This window comes from Rhinolophus sinicus, linkage group LG01, assembly GCF_036562045.2.
Source record: "Rhinolophus sinicus isolate RSC01 linkage group LG01, ASM3656204v1, whole genome shotgun sequence".
Lineage (NCBI taxonomy): Eukaryota > Metazoa > Chordata > Mammalia > Chiroptera > Rhinolophidae > Rhinolophus > Rhinolophus sinicus.
This window is the reverse complement of record NC_133751.1, coordinates 116,961,733-116,968,300: the sequence shown is the minus strand read 5'-3', so window position 1 is coordinate 116,968,300 and position 6,568 is coordinate 116,961,733.

Genomic DNA, 6,568 nt, shown 5'->3' with positions numbered 1-6,568 from the left:
GATTTAGTTTGACTGGGAACGGTGACCACCGGGCCCTTTCAGCGCTCAGGTGTTGCACAGACTGGCTGTGAAGAGAACAGGGAGGGCTGTTCAATCCCTCTGCGGAGATCCCAGCGCACAAGGAAGGCTGGTGGCTTGCAAAAGGCTGGAGGCAGAGGACTCTGGCAGGGCAGGGAGGGGCACAGAGGGAGCTGGGAAGAGCCCGGATAGGTGTGTCGGAAGGATGGAGTAGAAGAACAAAAGACGTATTAGGGGGTAGCAGCCTGGAAGGAAAAGAGCGGAGTGGAACTGAGCAGGGAGCCTCCAGCCCATGGTGAGATCTGACCATATCTCCACTAGCCCATGGGACAGGGGAGGGGTTCCAGAGCAACTGCTGTCTGTCCCAGGGCCCTGCCTGTCCCGGAGTCTTGTATGTCCTGGGGTCCTGTGTTGGGGAAATGACCAGGTCCTCCCACCCCTAGCATGCTCAGTTGTGGACTGGGGGTAGCAGAGGGAAGAGAGTGACTTTGCCTTAAAAGCTGAGCAGACCTAAAGGAGTCAGTGTCAGGGCAACCAGCATACCCCACCCCACCCCTGTTGCCGAATCCTTTCTTGAAGGGAGTCTGAGTGGTACATCTCTGTGTCTGCCACAATAAATGAGTTTTGATGGCCAAAAAGAGGGGAAACACCCCTGTCCCCTATATCTTATCCTGGGTCCCAGAAGGTCTTGAAGACGTTCTGCCAGGGAGGGAAGGCTGGCAGGAGCACAGTGGCCCAGCAGCCTTGGGCTGCCCAGAGGCTGGGAGGTAGGACCTCAGGGGTTTCACCCTACTGTGGGGTTCCTGCTACAGGAGGGACCAGAGGTCATGGAAAGAAGTGTTGACTGCCTCCCAGCCTCAGGGTCTGCAACAGCATGCTGGACAGTAGAGTTGCACAGGAGAGCAGGTGTCCCAGAGCTCCTTACAGGTCAGGGACCAGGGCACAGGTGTGTGCAGACTGAGGACACTCGGGACCTCTCAGATTGGGACACTTTGCGCTAGTATAGGTGCTACCACGGAGTTTCCATTAATTAACTTTTAAAGTGATAGGGAACATGCTTGGTTCTTATTTTCGACATTGGATGGGAGTGGGGAAAAGAGGTATGCCACCTGTCTTTGTTCCTTGGAACCAATTACCTGGGGGTTTGATGTAACCTGTGTGCTGACCAGTTGAGGGGTTCAGACCCAAGGCCAGATTATAAGAAGAAAACTGACAACTGAAGGTGGGTACAGTCCTCTCACAGGAAGGGTACAGCAGCTCTGTTAAATTAGCCCTGACACAGTTCATGACTGTAAACTCTGGACACAGTATTGAAACAACTATGGAAGGTATGGGAGAGTGACCGAAAGCAGGGGGGCACTGAGGTGAGGCTTCAGGAGATGGGAGGTGTGGGTGAGGCTCCAGCTTTCCCTGCACCAGCTGGAGCTTGGCAGCAGGGTGAGCCATCAGGATGCGAAAGTGGGGACAGAAAACCCAGAGTCTCACTGGCTTGAAGAACAAGGGGACAAACTTGGGGCAACCACAGCTGCTGGAGAGTGTGGGGAGACATCTCAGAGAGGAGAAAGATTGGGGGAGGGCTCAAATTCTGTGGATAAACTGTCCAGAGCTCCCACTGATCTCCAAACCAGGCAAAGAATCCAGCTGAGGCTGAAGGAGCAGAAGAGATTTGTGGCCACCCACCTTAGGGAGATGGCTTTCTCTGTGTGAGCCAGCCGAGCCAACTGCCTTGAAAAAGAGTCAGTATTATGGGAGAAAGCGGGTGCAGAGGAGGAGGAAACTTTGCATTGAGGAGCCAGGATGGGACCTGGGATGCTGAGCAGGAGAGGGGCAGGCGGGGAGGGGAGATGGAGTAGTGGCCAGCCACTATTTGCAGGGTCACTGTGTGCAGTGGGTGCAAACATGCCATGTGATCTCAAGGGTGACATGGGCTCTCTGAGCTGACGTCACAGCAGACAATTCTCAGCTGCACATAAAGAAGCATTTGCTAAGAAGGAGTCTTGTTCATGGAACCATCATTGGAAGTCACAGCCTCCCCACAGTGACATTTTAGTGGGACTCTTGTAGGCAGCGTGGGGATAGGAGCAAATGGAAGTAGACGTACTAGAAAGGCTCTGGGATGGGGCAGTCCCGGGTTTGAATCCCAGTCTAGCTGCAGATACTTCATCGTCAAAAAGGCGAACTTTACCTTCTCAGAGCTCAGATTTGCTGGGCCTGGGACACGAGAGGTGCTCTGTGAGGGTTCAGAAGTCTTGAGAAGGACGTGGGGTGATGGAGGCAGATAAGATGAGGGTGAGGCTGGACAGGATTTCATGCCATGCACACGGCTTTGTGGACAGGATAAACAGTCTGATTTCTTATTCTAAATGACATGTTCGAAAATAGTCACAAACAAGGCCATTAACTGATTCGGTTTCACTGCTCATTTACTCACTCTGTGTATGCATTCATTTTAATGTCCATCCATCCATTCAAGTGTTCACTTCCTACTATTTATGCATCCTGAAGTTCATTTATCCCGTTCACTTCTTTATTGCCTCTTTTACTACCCAGTTCTCAAAAGGGGCGGGGCTTCTCCCTGAGAACGGTGCAGCGGCGGGACCGGACACTAGAGGGCGCGCGCGGCACGCGCATCGGTGGCGCTGCTGCCTGTGCGTGCCGGAGAGAAAACCCGGCGTGTCTAGGTTTTTATTCTTCCCCTCATGTTGCGCCAATGGCGAAACTGTGGCCCGGAGAATGGGATGGTTTGTCCAGTGTCACCTAACGAGAGGAGGATGGAAGGTGGGGGCCTCAGTGCAGCAGGTGGGAGGATATCGCCGCGGGGTGTGAGGCACCGGAGGGGGTGCTGCCGGGAGCGTCCCCGGAGCCCGCGGCACGAGCGAGCCGGAAACGAGGCGTCCGCGTGGCTGCTTAGCCTGGTGTACCCTCCGGGAAGGGACTGGATTCAGAGCCCCCTGGTCTGGTCCCGCCCTCCACGCAGACCCTGGGGCTGGCGGCACCGAGGGCGACATGGGTGCGGTGACGGCCCCCGCAGTCCCCGCCCTGCACTTTCCCCCCAAGCGGCTCCAGAGCTCAGAGCCCTCGCGCTTCCTCTCCTGGGAACAGTGCGATCCGCGCTCAAAGGCGGAAGCGCCAGGGACCCAGAAGTCCGCGATTAGCCCGAGGCCGCGCAGCCGGAAAGCAGCGAGCAGCCCAAGCTCCTGGGCCTTGCGGGCAGAACTCAGCTGGGGGCGGTGGAGGTGGGCGCGGCGTCCTGAAGGGTCACTGCCCCCCTGGGTCAGGGCCTGGGCCGGGTCCGGGGAGCAGAATTTGGCTGGGGGCGGGTGGAGATGGATGCGGCGTCCTGGGGGGCCGTCACTGTACCAATCAGTGCTCTCCTGGGCCAGGGCACAGGGACTAGGAGCAGTGAGGACCGTGAGTCTCCTCGCTCTTCTCCCTCCCTTCTGAGGGTCCCTAAGCCGGCTGAGAGCCGAGTGGGGGTGAGGGAAGGTCTGTGGCATGGTGGGGTCCGAGGCTGGCACAGGCTGGGGCCAAGGCTGGGGAGGGCGGTGCATGGCCTCTTCCACCGCTGGGACAGGAGACAGAAATGCTCCCCTTTCTACTCCTGCTGGCTCTGTACAGGGTCCAGTGAAAACGGGTGACTTGACTTGGGGATTAGGAGCCGCGCAGCATGGTACTTGTCTCCTGGAAGCAGGGTTGGGATGCAGCTGGGGTGTAGCTGCGGAGGGGTTCTCCGTGTGCTGGGGAAGCTGTTGAATCCAGGTGGGAGCTGGCCCCAGCTCACCATCTCTTCCCCAAGCTTTCCCTTCTTTGGGCTTCATCTTCTTTGTGAGACCTAAGCCCCACCCGCGTGGCACCCACCTGGCCACATGGAGTCCCTTTTCCATCCTCATTCTGCTCTGCTCCTGCCTCACTGGACATCTGCAATTTGTCCTCACTATGGCCCCTCACGTTCTGCGGCCTCTGGGTGGGCTTCCCTGAACACTGTAGCCAGGAGACCACTTCTGCCCCTTCTGAAGTCAGGGAAACTGCATCCACTCCATCCCCCAGCAGGCTGACATCATGCCAAGTCTTTACAAACAGTATCTTGTCTCCTTTAGTCCTGGGACAACCAAGAGGTGGGTATTACCGACCCTTACAAGTGTAGACACCATGCTTAGCAGGCAGGTGAGGGGATCCCACAGCATTAGAGGAGCTGTGATTTGGATCCGGTGGTCCTGAATCTGGAGCTCTTGGTTCTGCCTGGACCACCGAGCTCTTAGCACAGAATCTTATGTAGCTATTAGCCAGTTGTCTTGTTTCCAGGGACAGGCTCAAGGATCTTACACAATTTTTATCACCATTCAGAACCAGAATCCATAATACTGTTTTCACCTTTGTCTCCTCTGCCCAATTATACTCAATGGCTTCTTTTCCCCGTTTGGTCAACCTTTTCCCTATTTGATCAACTCCTTTGTCTGGTTTCTCGGATATTAATAGCTCAGCCTTCCAGTCCCAGTGAGTGCCCCCTTATTCACTAAGGAGTTGTGTGGGTCTGTCTTGGAAGCATTGTGTCATCAGAAGGAAACCTGGGCTGGGTCCCCTGTGGTGGTGGCCTGAGCTCAGCGGGTGCTCAGAGTCAGCATGGGCGAGTGAGGCGGGCAGGACATGGCCTGTGCACACAGATGCGTTTGCCCTCTCTGTCACTTCCAGGGCCCCTGCACAGGCCTGGCTCTTCTCCTTATAAGACTGCCCAGGCCAGAGGGTTTTCTTGATCCCCCATCTCTCTCACCCCTGTTCAGTGACTGAGTCCCTTTGACTGCTTCCTGATCATCACCTCGGCCCTCCTCTTCTCTGCTTCCTGGCTGTAAGATCCTCATGGTCCTCTGTGTCTCTTGCTTCCTAACTGGCCTTCCCTGGCCACCTTCACATCCCCCTCCACACGCCTGTCAAAGGGAGGCATCCTCAATTTGGGGATTTCTTCATCATTCCCTCGCTTAAAGCCCATTGTTTCTTTTAGAAAACCCTTATGCAGTGCTTCTCCTGTGCCAGGCCTGAGCCTCATCCACAGGACCAAGCCCAAGTTCCTAGACCCTCAGCAGCAAGGACCCTGCCGACCCCCAGCCTTTCCTGCCAGTCCCTGCCATTTGTTCCATCCCCACCCAGTGTCTTGTGGCTTCCAGCACCCATTACACACACCCACACCTCTGTACCCTCGTTCACTCCGTTCCCCTCAGGAGAAAACCTCCCCTCCTGCCACAGGGCTCTTGAGTGGGTGGGTATTCTTGCCCTATTGCTATCCTCTGGTCATGGGTGCCCTCCTTTCGCAGCTCTGCCCCCTGAGATCCCGCTGCGCCACCCACTGCCCTCCTACCCCTACATTGGGTTCTCTAGTTGCCCAATAACTGCCGTTTCTTGACTCCTGAGACATGTACCTGCCTCCAGATCTGCTCTCCACTTTCTCAGTAGTGTTACCTTTCAGGCTGGTGAGCTGCCTGACACATGCTGGCCTTGGGCTTCCTTGACTTCCTCCTCTCTGGGGACCATCTCTGGGGGTCCAGATCAGTTGTTTATACCCCTCATCTGTCCAGAACCTCACCATTACTGAGAACCCTCCTCCTCCCAGCCTCTCCCTCAGCTCTCCGCCCACTCGCTGTCCATCAGCCACTTTGAGACCTCCAGGCCCTCCCTGGGGCAGCAGCCCCTTTCTCTTTTCTCTTGACCCAGCTTAGAGTTCTTGGTGTGTCCTTGAGTGCTTGGTTCCCTGTGCCGGGAGCTCCCTCACCTTTACAAGGTAAAGCCCCACTCCTGGGTGAGCCCTGCCTTCGCTCTGCTTTCTCCTCACTGCTCCTGCACAGCCAAGCACTGCTGAAAGAGGCACAGGTAGGACAGGTCAATTCACAGTCCCTGACCTCAGGTGGGGCCCCATGCCAGGCCAGTGAGTATGATTGTGCAGGGCACACTGGCTGAGGTGCTGGACCCGACCCACCGTCTGCCACTACTGGGCCTCCAGCCACTCCTGACCCTGATTTCCAACAGGCAAAACAGAGGATGGCAACAGAAGGTGACAGACTTGTCACAGGGCAAAAACAGCCATGCTGGAAAATCATCCATTCAATGAGCTCTGTTTGCCAGGAAGACTTGATGGCCCCAGGGTGATACGAGGAAAACCAGAACCGGAGGCATTCATGAAGACAGACAAGACACGAGAGGCAGATCCCGAATGGGCCAGCAGTCAGAGGCACTCAGAGATCAAAGGACCGACTGAGGTTACCACCCAAAGCTCCAGGAGGGACATCAAAGAAAAGATACGTAGCTAGAAACAAGCGTGGATGAGATGTGTTAGGAAAGGCTGAGGAGAGAGAAGAGAAGTAGGTCCATGAACCCCCTCGCACTGAAGGAGACAGTGGAGGACGGCCAGAGGGGTATGATGAGAGCAGGAGACATAGGTGCCCATAAGACCAAGGGAGAGAATGAGGGTATCCAACAGTTAACCACCCAATAACCCCAGATGAAAAACACATTCCCCAGCTTTTCAGCATGTAGAGTGACCAATAAGATGTAAACATGTCAT